Source organism: Hippocampus bargibanti, linkage group LG20 (genome assembly GCF_051943395.1).
Source record: "Hippocampus bargibanti isolate YZ-2025 linkage group LG20, ASM5194339v1, whole genome shotgun sequence".
NCBI lineage: Eukaryota > Metazoa > Chordata > Actinopteri > Syngnathiformes > Syngnathidae > Hippocampus > Hippocampus bargibanti.
The window spans coordinates 3,014,626-3,030,411 of NC_142753.1; positions in this window are offsets into that span (position 1 = coordinate 3,014,626).

The following is a 15,786-nucleotide window of genomic DNA, read 5'->3' on the forward strand; positions in this document are numbered from 1 at the left end:
TATCTAGCTTTCTATCTATTTGAGTTATTCAGAGTTGAGTGAATGCTGGCGCGTGTGGCTGCCGCTGCTCACCCACAGGAATAACTTAATTAGCTATATAATTAGCTATCTAGCTGGATATCTATTAGCTATCCCACTATTAACTTTTCTAGCTGGCTATCTATTCGCTAGCTATCTTGCTTTCCAACTATTTGAGTTCTATCTATTTGAGTTATTCCGGGTTGAGTGAATGCTGGCGCGTGTGGCTTCTGCTGTTCACCCACAGAAAAACATCCTGTGACTGTAAAGTGACCTTGAAAGTTTTGAAAGGCGCTTAGAAATGAAATGTATTATTAATAATAACAATAAGCTGGATATATAATAATAATAATAATTTATTATTATTATTATTATATCTCTAGCTTATTCTGTATCATTGAGATCGTCATCATTGTCTCTTGAGGTTGAGCACCATTGGTCCTCCAGCCACCGGGAGGCGCCGCCTCCTCCTGTTGACAGCAACTAAAATAGAAAAGACGGTACCAGGTTTAAAAATAGACTTCAACCAGCGAGTGTGGCACATCTTACGACTTCTTCATGTCGCCTTGACAAAGTAAACAAGCAAAAAGACGACTCGAATGTCACTCATAAAACCGACGACAAAATCTGCATTGGTTAAAGGTGGAAAAAATGTCAAGGATTCTGTTTCCTCCTACATTTTGAAACCCGAAACGTGGTTTGAAACCATAGTCGGAAATCTGAAACTTTTCTTGAATACTAACCTTCTAAACCTGAATATAATTTCAAAATGTAATGTTGAAACACAAGGAATTGCATTGTGTCTTTGTAGGTCTGGAGAGAGTGTGTGACAGGGTGCCCAGAAAACAGCTATGGTATTGCATGAGGAAGTCTGGAGTGACAGAAAAGTATGTCAGAGCGGTGCAAGACATGTATCATGACTGTAAGACAGTTGTGAGGTGTGCTGTCGGTGCGACGGAGGAATTCAAGGTGGAGGTGGAACTCCACCAGGGGTCAGCTCTGAGCCCCTTCTTATTTGCTATGGTGATGACAGGCTGACAGATGATGTTAGACAAGAATCTCCTTGGACCATGATGTTTGCAGATAACATTGTGATCTGTAGCGAGAACAGGGAACAGGTGGCGGAGAAACTAGAAATGTGGAGGTATGCCCTGGAAAGAAGAGGAATGAAGATCAGTGGCAGCAAGATGGAATCTATGTGTGCGAATGAGAGGGATCCAAGTACAAGAGTGATGCTAGAGGGAGAAGAGGTAAAGAAGATAGAAGATTTTAAGTACTTGATGTCAACTGTCCAGAGCAAAGGAGAGTGTGGTAAAGAGGTGAAGAAGCGTGTCCAGGCAGGCTGGAACGGCTGGAGAAAAATGTCAGGTGTGATGTGTGATAGAAGGGTTTCAACTTGGATTAAAGGAAAGGTATATAAAACGGTGGTGAGACCAGCCATGATGTTTGGACTGGAGACAGTGCCACTGAAGAAAAGACAGGAAGCAGAGCTGAAGATGTTTAGGTTTTCTTTGGGAGTGACCAGGTTGGATAGGATCAGGAATGAGTACATTAGAGGGGCAACTCATATTAGAGGCTTTAGAGAGAAAGTCAGAGCGGCCAGACTGAAATGGTTTGGACATGTCCAGAGGAGAGAGAGCGACTATGTAAAGTGACCTTGAGAGTTTTGAAAGGCGCTAAGAAATGAAATGGATTATTATTATTATATCGAGAGAAGGATGCTGAGCCTTGAACTGCCAGGCAGGAGACCGAGAGCAAGACCAAAGAGGAGCTTTATGAATGTTGTGAAAGAGGACACAAAGTAAACTGTGGTATGAGAGAAGAGGATGTACAAAACCGGGTTAGATGGAGGACACTGATTCGCTGTGGCGACCCCTGAAGGGAAAAGAAGAAGATGAACTTTTCGCCTGACACACAACCATATGTTGGATATGAGGGCATGGTGTGTACATAGTGAGCTTAACAATCTTCCAATAAAAACACAAGGATGAGAATCCACCGTTCAGTAATTTAATGGAAGTCCTTTTTGTGAAACTGCATACAAACAAAAACAATACGAATATTGTACAGCATCCAATTATACATGTACAATTACATTAATGTAACAGGCCTATTCTCTAGCCCACAGGTGTCAAAGTCAAGGCCCGTGGGCCAGATCCGGCCCACCACATCATTTTTTTCGGCCCGCGAAAGCAAATCAAACTTGTTAAATTCCATGATGATTGCTAAAATCTGAGCCAAAATTTCATATTTTTGGATGTCAACCACAATAAAAGTCATTATTCTTGACTTCACATTTGAAAACGAGTTATTCATTAATTTGCTGTGTGCTCTATATGTAATATTTGAAGGGATTTAAACATTCTAATGGGTTCCCCAAATTCATAACGGCCCTCGAGAGGAAACCATAACTACAATGTGGCCCGCGGCAAAAAATGACACCCCTGCTCTAGCCCATTCAACAATTCTATTGTAAGTGATTGATACCTTGGTTTACAAAGCTCTTGGTTTACGAACTTTTCGGTTTACAAACGTTACATTTATGAAAATTTTACCTTGGCATAAGTACTTGGGGTCAACTGTCCAGAGCAAAGGAGAGTGTGGAAAAAAGGTGAAGAAGCGTGTCCAGGCAGGGTGGAACGGCTGGAGAAAAATGTCAGGTGTGATGTGTGATAAAAACCATGTCGACAACTCCAATAAATATAAACACGACTACATGATACTACTGATGAATTATTAATGTCGCTTATAAATAACTTGCAAAACAAAGAGTAAATTGTACAATGGTGTAAATGTATTTACAGATTGTGCCGGAACAAGTCAAAAGGAATAGGGATGGACGTGGATGTGATCACACCTCTCCACTGTTATACAGTAAAGTCTCGTTATATCGATATTCAAGGGAGTCCGAAAAAATATCGATATAACCGGGACTATCGATATATCCGAACCTGCGCCGAACTGCATTAAACAAAAGCCGCCAAAAGAGGGCAGCCAAGCGCCATATAAGAAACGGAGCTGGCCATTAGCTCCCTTTTTTTTTGGGGTGAGAGATGTTCCCCCAATGTTGCCTCAAAATGGCACATATAATTCTTTAATGATTGTAAACATGTATGCTTTAATCTTCAGAACTAAAGTGTATTTGAAACATATTCATAACTGGATGTGTAACAAGAAAGCATATTATCCGAATCTGAAGCCATTGTTTGGATTCACAAGCAATGCAAGACGTCTTGGCGTGAAGTCATTTTTATTTGCATTTGAATAAAAAGTGACATCGGCTGTCCTTTAATACACAGTATGGAATGTTAATAATTTTCAAAATCATCGCGTTTCAGCAGACAAAACAAGAAACATTGTTGTAAAAAACGATTGCATTCATATACAGTACAGTGGGCATGTACATAACACAACAGGGAAACTGCAACGCTTACATCTTACTGTATTATGTATACAATTTAAAAAAAGTCATCAATCTTCTTCTGCTTCCCATTTTTACCTTTTAACACAAACACTTCAATCTCGTCTGCTACACACGAGCTAGCGTCTGAAAATGAAAATGGCTCTGCGACACGGGTGCTGGGCACGTAACCAAGTCACCTGACCAAGTCGACCAATGGCGCGACTGATGGCGTGACACGTAACCAAGACACGTGACCAAGTTGACCAATGGCGCGACCGATGGCGTGTCACGTGACAAAGTCACACGGCCAAGTTGACCAATAGCGCGACCGATGGCGGCTCATGTGACCAAGTCGACCAATGGCGCGACCGATGGCGGCTCACGTAACAAGACACATGACCAAGTTGACCAATGGCGCGACGGATATATCGATATAAACAACAAAAATGGCCGGCGGGGGATGAAAAGGAGGATAACCGGATTATCGTAATAACCGGGTATCGTACTAAACGGTACTAATTATACATAAAAAGACTAGAAATGTGCAAGGGAAATGAAAATAGTATCGTAATAAGCGGTACTATCGATATAACCGATATCGATATAACGAGACTTTACTGTATTTCAAAATGGCTAATCCACCACTTTTTGAGTGGTTTTAAGTATTTCCACCACTAGGGGCACTGTGCTGCATTGTAATGCAATTACAGTGGGACCTCGGTTTACGAACCCCTTGGTTTACGAACATTACATTTATGAAAAATTTACCATGGCATACGAACTATTTTTCGGGATACACACGGAGCTGCCACAATGAGTGATGTGTCGTTCATTAATGAGCCCGTTCTCCAAACAAAGAAATGGCAGCTGACTTTTTTTTGTCCTCTATTCCCCGCCCCCCAGTCGGTTAAAGCCACGTGATTGGTCTAGAACGCAGCAGTAGGGGATCGGGTTACAGATAGAGAGAGAGTGCGGCCGTTCACCAAAAAACAAAATGGCGTCTTCGGTTGAAGCCACGTGATTGGTCAAAAACCCCGGATGGAGGTTGGACATTGGAGATGGAGGACATTGATTCGCTGTGGCGACCCCTGAGGGGAAGAGCCGAAAGGAAAAGAAGAAGAAGATTGGTCAAAAACCCTGCAGTGAGGGGGGGGGGGGGGGTTAAACATTAAAAAGACAAGCAGACAGAGAGAGAGAGAGAAAACACACAAAAAGGTGAGGGCAGAGCTTGAAACAAAAAAAGAAAAGGGGAAAAAACTAAAATGGTGAGAAAATGGATAGAAAACAGTGACATTTGGACGCATTTCAATTTTGATAATTCAAAAGCAGAGTGTAGACTGCAAGGTTAAATATCCCATCAATCAGGCTCCACAAATAACCCGCATAAGTCATCTGTACACTTGATGCAAAAAGCTATTAACCCAACTAAACAGATCACAATTGATGAACTAGCTACAATTATCACAGAGAAAGCACCTACTAGGGACCATTCCTCAAGATGGTGAAAGAAGCCTTTGTTCCTCATCAAGTGTTTAATGCTGAGGAACCTGGACACTCCATTCCATCAAGCCATTAACGACCATCACAAAGGTAAATAAAATGACTTTATTATACAGTACAGTTTATTTCTTTAATCATAATACTATCAGACATTTATTATACATAAAATAAGGTATATTTTGTGTAGTTTTAAGGCTTAGAAAATTAGAAAGTAGAAAATTATGTTTTATGGGGACCTGGGAACAAATTATTCTCATTTTAATGGTTTGCTATGGGAAATTAATTTTTGGAATACACACTTTTCTCCTTACACACTCTGTCTGGGAATCAATTAAGTTCGTAAGCCAAGGTCCCACTGTACTACGGGCGGAATACACACACTTTCTGGGAACCAATTAAGTTCGTAAGCAGCGGTATCAATGTAGTTGCGAGACCTGTTGTGGCTCAATATTACTCAATATTGTAAGGTGCATCAGCATGTAAGGCGCAGGGTTGTCTTTTGAAGAAAATGAAGGCTTTTGGGTGTGCCTTAGGCACTGGAAAATGTGGTACTATCACTTGTTTGAAACCCTTTTCAATGTTGTTCAAAACCCAACTTGGAAACCTTGAAATCCAAAACCCAAATCTGTTTTGCCACCCCAATTTCAATCTCTGACCATGGCTTGAAATCCTACTTTAAAGGCTTGATAACGGTGAGGGCATTATTATTATTATTATTATTATTATTATTATTATTATTATTATTATTATTATTATTATTATTATTATTATTATTATTATTATTATTATTATTCCATTCTTTCATTCCTTTTATCGCTTTGCTGCTGTGAAATGTAAATTTCTCCACTGCGAGACTAATAAAGGCAAATCCAATTATTATTATTATTACTATTATTATTTCTATGCGTCTGTGGAAGCTCTCAGTCGTACAGGAGTGGTCCATCGATGAGAAGGTTTCTTCAGCCGTCATCTGTACAAAAGTGAAGGTTTCGGACGTTTCGCCTCCTATCCAAGAGGCTTCGTCAGCGAACTAAAGTCTGCCTGGTCGTATTATTTCTATGATGATGATGATGATGATGATTATTATTATTATTATTTCATCCATCCATCCATGAAGGGTGATTTTCTTCCTCACACCCCCAATCTGCTTGGTAGATTGAAATATTTTGTTTCTGCAGATTCGGCTTACATTAGCTAGCTGGCTATCTATTTGTTATCTAGCTGGCTATCTTATCCAACTGGCAAGCAGGCTGATGGATGTCTATTAGCTATCTAGCTAGCTGGCTATTTATTATAATAGTAATAATAATGATACATTTGATTTCTGGGCACCTTTCAGAACTCTCAAGGACACTATTAGCTATATATCCGGTTAGCTGGCTATCTATTGAATGTTTGTTGATTGGCTAGTTAGCTGGCTATCTATTAGCTATCTGGATAGTTGGCTGGCTATCGGTTGGCTATCTCTCCGGCTGGCTGGCTATTTATTGGGTGTTTGTTGGTTGGCTATCTATTAGCTATCTGGCTGGCTATCTATTAGCTAGCTAGCTGGTTAGCTGGCTATCTATTAGCTCTCTATTAACTAGCTGGATGGCTATCTGTTACATATCTCGTGGCTAGCTAGCTAGCTTTTTATTTATTTGAGTTATTCAGGGTTGAGTGAACACTGGCGCGTGTGGCTGCCGCTACTCACCCACAGAAAAACTGTTCCAGTGACTGTAGAGTGACCTTGAGCGTTTTGATAGGCACTTACAAATGAAATGTATTATTATTATTATTATTATTATTATTATTATTATTATTATTATTGTGGTCAGAACCACCCCCACCCCCCACCCCTTTCTGCCTTCAACATCTAATTTTGAAACCCCAATCCTGACACCTCTTCCATATTATGTCACGCTAGTGCGCGCAAACAGGAAATGACAAACGGTGCAGGCGCCAATGACATCTGTATCCCATTTGCGCATTTTGTCCTGGTTTCCCCGAGCGTGTCCGGCTGAGGCGAAGCGAGCTGAAGCAGCCGTAATGAGGGCAAAGTGTGGAAGGTGTTCATGCGAGGGCCATTATTTTCCTTTTCATTTTGTCCATGCTTAATGCATCTCCTATGCCATATCCTATGACCCGGCCGGGGAGGCGCCGCCCTGATAACGAGGAAAGAAAAATGCGCAACAGTCCATGCGGAGAAAAAAAAAATAACGGATGCGGTGCTTCTCGGGTCTATTAGCGAGGCATTAAGAGAGCCAGGTCGCGGCGCTTCTTTCGTGGTTCCAAAGAGCTCGGCGGGAAGCCCGGCGTTCATCCAAAGCTTGTTTTGCTAGTTTGTGCATATTTTTGAAAAGGAAAAAAGGGCTTATTATTGTTATTTTAGGTAGCAAACTAAAGTTTTGCTTCTGTTTACTGAAGTACCCAGAGCAAGGCTATTCTAAGCACATTTTGTTTTTTGCTAACAAGACCGCCATTTGTGCCACTCGCTGCTAATGTGCTTTTGTGGCACAGTAGTCCATTGGGGAGACATCATCGGGTGTGCTGTGGGAAATCATCCAATTTCTCTTCATTGCTCTGAAAATGACTTTTTGGACTTCACTATTGCTTTTTGAGCAGGACGGTCCAAAATTCAAAAAAATAAAATATATAGCCTTAGCCTTTTGACTAAAGCCAAGTTTCAAATGGAACAAACAGAAATTGAGATGAGATCATGACTTGAGTACTTTTTTTAGACATGTTTATTTGTGTGTGATGCCAACGGTAGGATCAAAAGCCAACTCGCATCCAAGCAATTATTTTTCTTCCCACCACACCTCACTTTTGGAATAATAATAATAATAATAATAATAATAATAATAATAATAATAATAATAACAAAACAGCTGTCATTACTTGCATTTGCATCGTTTGAAATGTATATGCAGGAGTCGTCCACTTCTCACAGAACCCAACCACCAATTTAAAACTGTTCGCCTGTGTATCACTTCATGTATTTGGCATTCTTCTTCTTCTTCTTCTTCTTCTTCTTGTTATTATTATTATTATTATTATTATTATTATTATTATTATTATTATTATTATTATTATTATTATTATATTTCACGGTAAGATCAGAGCATTGTCATCAAATGGTGAGTATAGTTCTTGCTTTTTTTGAATGTTGCTGTGCCAATGACCATTATGTGTTTGGGAGCATTTTACTGAGCGAGTTTCTTGTTCTGTAGCCACAAAGGGACATAAGTCTTCTTGTCCCGGATAAATACAGAGGGTTGTGTCAGGAAGGGCATCCGACGTAAAAGCTTGGCCAATACAAACATGCAGATCAAACCTCTAAAGATGGAGGACACTGATTTGCGACCCCTTGAAGGGAAAAGCCCAAAGGAAAATAATAATAATAATAATAATAATAATAATAATAATAATAATAATAATAATAATAATAATAATACTAACAATAATAATAATAATACAGTGATATCTCAGCTCACGAACTTAATTGGTTCCCAGAAAGTGTGTGTAAGGCGAAAAGTTCTTCTGCCAAACATTTATTTCCCATAAGAAACCATTAAAATGAGAATATTCCGTTCCCAGGTCCCCATAAAACATAATTTTCTACTAAATAAGCCTTAAACTACTCAAAATATACCTTATTTTTGTCACGGTTTGCAAGGTGGTGAAGGCAGGTGCGGATCCCAAAAAGAAGGCAGGAGTGAGTAGGAGGTTGTTTGACAAATTGTATAAAAATAAAGGTCAGCAGGAACAAAATGTAAAACATCAAAATCATCTGAATGGAAAAAATACAAAATATCAAAAGAAAATCAAGTGTAAAAGTCCGCCAAGGTTAAACAAACACATGCACAGCATACAATGCATGCAATTGAAGATAAAGCATGCAACAAACATGCAGCAAACAATGAACCGACACCGGATGGTCGTGCCGGGTGTCCTTTTAAGTGTCAGTGATTAAAACGACCAGCACAAGAATAAGAATAAGAATAAGAATAAGAATAAGAATAAGAATAAGAATAAGAATAAGAATAAGAATAAGAATAAGAATAAGAATAACAATAAGAATAAGAATAAGAATAAGAATAAGAATAAGAATAAAAGTAAAAATAAAAAAAAAATAAAAAAAAAAAAAAAAAAAAAAAAAAATAAGAATAAGAATAAGAATAAGAATAAGAATAAGAATAAGAATAAGAATAAGAATAAGAATAAGAATAAGAATAAGAATAAGAATATTAATTTAATTTGTAAGCTCCTTTCAAAACTCTCAAGGACACTTGGCGGTGAAGAAAGGAGCATCAACGCAGAACGCAAAAAAAAAAAAACAAATGTGGGGCTGTAACCACTATTTGACCATTTATTGTCACAGTTCTCCTCATCTAGATGTGGATAATGTGGAAAATATTTATGTATTTCAGGGAAATACATCAAACAAGAAAAAATTTGCCATGCAAACAACAAAAATCGGGACAGCGACACCAAAGTCAAAGCGCCTTAGTATCATCACGCTCTCTCGTGACACTGTCAACATGCCACCGCCGTCGTCATAATGATCAAGCAGACGTCCGGCGAGACGATACAGTGACGGGACACTGAATTAAACATGAACGCAAACGCCAGAAGGAAAAACGGGGGTATGTACCGCTTGGAGAATTTATAAGCACAGTTGTGGCCTCAGCTTCATTTCAGGCCTCATCTGTCACAAAATGGTGACACAGGTGACACATTTTCAAACAGGTCCATTTTGCTTGCTTTGTCAAGATTAAATCAAATAACATCTTCTGTGATCTTCATCATCTCATGAAGAAAGAAGAAGTGGATGTGAACAAGTTGTTGCAGGACTCCAACAATAGGTACGAAATAATTCCATGCATAGAACGGTAAAACACCGATACCTTCAATCAGTGGTTATTAGTTACTGTGGCCTATCCCACCCATACAATAATAATAATAATAATAATAATAATAATAATAATAATAATAATAATAATAATAATAATAATTTCATTCCTTTCATAACTTTGCTGCTGTGAAATGTACATTTCTCCACTGCGAGACTAATAAAGGCAAATCCAATCCAATCCAATAAAATAATAATAATAATAATAATAATAATAATAATAATAATAATAATAATAATAATAAGCGCCTTTCAAAACTCTCAAGGTCACTTTACAGTCACAGGATGAGTTTTTCTGTGGGTGAGCAGCAGCAGCCACACGCGCCAGCGTTCACTCAACCCGAAAGTAACTCAAACAGATAGAAAGCTATCTTGCTAGCTAATTGATAGCTAATAGCTGGCTGGATAGACAGCTAGTCAGCTAGATTGCAATATAGAAAACTAGCTAGATAGCTGGCTAGCTATTTATTAGCTATCTGGCCAGCTATCTATTAGCTATCTAGCAAACTACCTATTAGCTATCTGGCTAGCTATTTACCTAGTTAGCTATCTAGCTAGCTACATATTAGCTATCTAGCTAGCAATCAATTAGCTATCTAGCTATCTAGCTATCTATCTATTAGCTATCTAACTAACTAGCTATTAGCTATCTAGCTAACTAACTAACTAGCTATCTAGCTATCTATTTAGCAAGCTAGCTAGCTATCTATTTAGACTTTTTTTAGTATTATTATATAACATAGATAAATTCATTTTTTTAATTAAAACAGTATCAAATTTAGTCATGCGATGTGCCTTTTGTGGGACTCGTCGCCATCTTTTTTGTTCTAGTTGAAATGGGCTGATTTGTCCGTTGGGAATTTGTGTAAACTTACACCTTCTTATGCATGTTACCGCAATTGGCTGCGACATACAACAATTCACCATTGCGTTATTTATGTAGTTTTCCTTCTAATTTTGCTATCAACACGGTGTTTTCAGATGAAAAAAAGTACTCAAAATAGATGTTCCCGCTAAGCTGCGCACTGGTTGCACAAAATAAAATAAAACAGAAACGCACTACTTAACATGTAATTTTAGAACTGATATAATCTAGTTAATTAGACCAATTCTTTTTATATATATATATATATATAGCTATGATCAGTCACCTCCTCTACATGGATGACACAAAGCTGTATGCTAAGAGCGAAAGGGACATAGACTCCTTGATCCACAGAACCAGGATCTACAGCAGTGATATCGGAATGTCATTCGGGCTGGAGAAATGTAGTCAGATGGTGACTAAGAGAGGCAAGGTCGTCCACACTGAAGGGGTCTCACTCCCTGAAGGAACAATACTAGACATTGAAAACAGCTACAAGTACCTCGGTATACCACAGGCCAATGGCAACCTCGAATTAGCAACAAGGAAAGCGGCTACGACCAAATACCTCCAGCGAGTGAGGCAAGTCCTCAGAAGCCAGCTCAATGGCAAGAACAAGACCCGGGCAATAAACAGCTCTGCCCTGCCAGTGATCAGATACCCTGCAGGAATAATAAGGTGGCCAAAGGAAGAGATTCAGACCACGGATGTTAAGACCTGAAAACTCCTCACCATGCATGGAGGGTTCCATCCCAAGTCCAGCACCCTCAGACTGTACACAAGCCGTAAGGAATGAGGCCGGGGACTAGTGAGTGTGAGAGCCACTGTCCAGGATGAAACATCCGAGCTCCATGAATACATCAAAGAGAAGGCTCCAACGGATGATGTACTCAGAGAATTTCTCAGACAATGGGGAACAGAGGATGAGGTGCTGGAAGAGAGACAATCATGGGAGGAAAAGCCCCTACACGGGATGTACCACCGAACCATAACAGAAGTGGCTGATCTCAAGAAATCCTATCAGTGGCTAGAGAGGGCTGGCCTAAAGGACAGCACAGAGGCACTCATCCTGGCTGTTCAAGAGCAGGCCCTGAACACCAGAGCTCTCTCTCTCTTGGCAGTCCATCGAAGTCGAAGATGACGTCGCTTCCATTGCTTTGTGGGGTATTGGACAGTGGTTATCGGCGCTGGCGTCGATGCCACTGTAGGTGACTATGAAGCCCGATTCTGGAGCAACAAATCCTGCCAATTTCAGGACATGTGAGGCCAGGACCAGGCTGGCGAGGCGGTACTGAAGCAGCACAGAGGTGTCTTTGCTCGCGCCGCACGATCCTCCTCTGGGTGCGTTTGTTTTCAAGTTGTGTCACCCCTTCGTGGCATAAGGAACGCCACAGTGGCCTGTTAGCTGCAACAGACTCCAGATCGCTGGGCTTGATGTTGCATTTCTTTAGAGTCTGTTTAAGCTGGTCTTTGTATCGCAGCTTAGGACCACCAGGCTTCCTATTCGCTGACAGGAGTTGTCCATAAAGCACCTGCCGAGGCAAGCGGCAGCTAGGCATCCGGATGACATGTCCAACCCACCGGAGTTGCCTCTTTGCCAGTATAGCCTCGATACTGGTGGAGGCGGTGCGTGGAAGGATGTCGGTGTGTGGGACACGATCCTGCCAGGTGATGCAAAGGATTCGTTGGAGGCACCTGATGTGGAATGCATCGAGGCGTCTCACATGGCGTCGATAGATGGTCCAGGCTTCTGCGCCATATAGCAGCGTGGACACACACACCGCTTGGTAGACTGCGACTTTTGTTGGAGTTCTTACGTGGTTGTTTTCGAACACACGAGTACGCAATCTGCCAAAAGCTTTGGAGGCTTGATGGATGCGGGCCTGGACGTCGTCGTCAATTAGACAGGAGGGTGTTAGAATGCTGCCGAGGTAGCTGAATTGTTGGACAACCTTGAGGGGTGTGCCACTGAGGGTGAACGCTGGGGTAGGAGAACTCTCTTTTGCCATGACCTCCGTTTTGGTTACATTGATCACGAGACCGAGTGATCGGTAGACGGAGGACATGGTATCAAGGGCACGTTGCATAGCAGCTGGGCTGTGGGCCAACAGAGCACAATCATCTGCAGCTCGTGGATGTCGCTGATCAGGGTCTTGGTCTTGGCCTGTAGGCGTCTGATGTTGAACAGGCTACCATCCAGGCGGAATTGGATTTGTACGCCGCCACCTTCCTGGATGGACTTATGGAAGAGGAGCGTAGCTGCCATCAGGAACAGGTTGAATATAGCAGGGGCCAGTACACAGCCCTGCTTCACCCCGACTTCCACAGGGAACGGGGAAGATTGCTGGCCACCAACAAGTACAGTTGCTTGCATGCCGCTGTGGAACTGTTTTAGGATGCCGAGAAATTTGGAGGGGACGCCAAATTTCTGCAGTATGGTCCAGAGAATGTCACGGTTAACTGTGTCAAATGCCTTTGTAAGGTCGATAAAGGTGATATAGAGGTCCTTGTTTTGTTCCTTGCATTTCTCCTGAACTTGGCGCGCAGCGAAGATCATGTCCAGAGTGTTTCGATCCTTCCTGAAACCGCATTGTGTCTCTGGGAGGATGTCTTCGGTAATGTGCGATGTAAGACGGAACAGCATTACTTTTGCAAGAATCTTGCCAGCAACAGAAAGTAGGGAGATGCCACGGCTGTTGCCACAGACTGACTTGTCCCCCTTCCTTTTATAAATGGTAACAATGTTGCTGTCTTTCCATTCCTGAGGAAGTGTCCCGTTTTGCCAGATGTTGCAGATGAGGTGGTAAAGCTTCCGTGTCAGGAGGTAACCGCCGCACTTGAAGACCTCAGCTGGAAGTCCATCAGGGCCAGGGCTTTTGTTGTTTTTAAGGCTCCGGATTGCAGAGAGGACCTCTGTGAACTGAGGAGGTTCATCAAGGGAGGGAACTGATGGAAGCTCTGGGAGGGAGTCAAGGACAGATGTGTCTGAAGGGTTTACTTGGTTGAGCAGGGAGTCAAAGTGCTCTGCCCAGCGCTCAAGTATTAGCTGTTTGTCCTTCAGTAGTACAGAACCGTCTGCAGATTTAACCGGGACAATGTGTTGTCTTCGTGGGCCGTGCAGGGATTTTACAGCATCATAGAAGGCGTCGGTGTTGTTGTTGTCTGCATGCCTCTGGATTTCTTGGGCCTTGCTGAGCCACCACTTGTTCTCCATCATCCTCAGCTGTTTCTGTGTTTCACCACGGATGGCCTTGTAGTGAGAGAGGAGAAGTGGAGAATGAGGGTTGGAGAGAAGTGTGGTATGGGCTTTGCGCTTGGCTTCCAGAAGGTCCTGTATGGCAGCTGAGCTGTTATCGAACCAGTCTTGATGACGTTTCTGAGTGAAGCCGATGGTCTCAGAGGCAGCTTGATGAATTGTTGTCCTCAATTTTTTCCACCTGCTTTCAATATCAAGGTCACCGTGACTGGTGTCCTTGTCCAGGCTGGCAAGTCCCTCTGCCAGCTTGTTGCGGTAGCTGGCCGCACACTCGAGGGACTCCAGGGCCCTGGTGTTAAGACGCCTTTGGGGTTGCTGTTTCTTGTGAGGAGGTCGAATTCTCAGCTTGAGCCTGGACTTGATCAGTCGATGATCAGTCCAGCATTCAGCCCCACGCATGGCCCGTGTGATGCAGACGTCATTTTGGTCTCGTTGCCTTGTGATGATGTAGTCCAGTAAGTGCCAATGTTTGGACCTGGGGTGCATCCATGATGTGATATAATTCTTTTTCAGTTGAAAGATGGTGTTAGTTACAATCAACTGATGCTCAGAGCACAGAGTGAGGAGTCGGAGGCCATTGCTGTTTATTTTCCCCGTCCCGTGTCTTCCGATTACTTGTTTCCAGAGCCTGGCATCAGTACCTACTCGGGCATTGAAGTCACCCATCAGAACAAGTTTATCAGAGGCAGGGATTTTGGATATGGTAGCATCCAGGGACTCGTAGAAGGCATCTTTGGTGTTATCGTCAGCATCCAAGGTGGGAGCATAGGCGCTGATTAAAGTTGCGAAGCGACCTTTTACCAGGGGAATACGCCAGGTCATAAGCCGTTCACTGATGCCTTGGGGGGACTCAGGGATGTTACTGAGTAAGCTGCTTTTCACAGCAAAGCCAACTCCATGGAGTCTTCGCTCATTCTCTGGGAGACCCTTCCAGAAGAAGGTGTAGCCCTCACCAACTTCTGTGAGTGAATCCTCGCCTGAGAACCGAGTCTCACTGAGTGCGCCAATATCGATGTTGTACCTTCTGAGCTCATGTGCGATGAGGGCAGTTCATCTTCGAGGTCTCTCCATCCCATCTCAAGCATCGAGGAGGGTGCGAACATTCCAGGAAGCCAGGTTCATAGTAATTAATTTATTTATATTTCGTTTTCGACCGCAGAGGGGGGATGCCTTGGTGGCTGCGGTGAGCCACCCAGGTGTGGTGGAACAAGCAATGTTTAGGTCACCTTTTCTAGACCCTTCCCCTATAAGGGGTGAGCAGTGCGGACCCTGAATAGGGCTGCTCAGACGCACAGGATGCTGCCGAAGGATAACGTTGCTCCATCCCATCTTCGCAACGACCATCAATCCTGTACCGCCCCTGTGTAGGAATCAAGCTAGAAGCTTCCAGTCACATCCATGACCTGCCCCCGTCACTTTATCCTATCGCCAGTGGACTTATATGGTGGAAGCTGGAACCTGCGCTACTAGTGGATTTAGTGTGAGGGACGGGGCGCGCAATTCCTTCCCCCACATACTTGGCCGCACCCGCTGTATTCCAGTGGCAAGAGTGAGGACTCAAGACGACCTTCAGGTCAGTGCGGTTGCAAGGGGCTGCCGGTGGTCCGATCTGTTGGACTCCGCCTACGCCTACCCCCGGGTGCGGATTTGGGATCACTCTTTGTCTGGCCTCTACCCTCCGACCTGTTCGGCTTGGGTGACCCTGCCAGGAGTACAAGACTCCAGCCGACATAGCTCTCGGGGTCATGGAGACGCGCAAAGTGCCTCACCACGATAAGGTGGTGATCCCAGTCGAGGCACACACCAGAGCTATAGAGGCAGGGATATACCACACCAGGCAAGACCCAAGG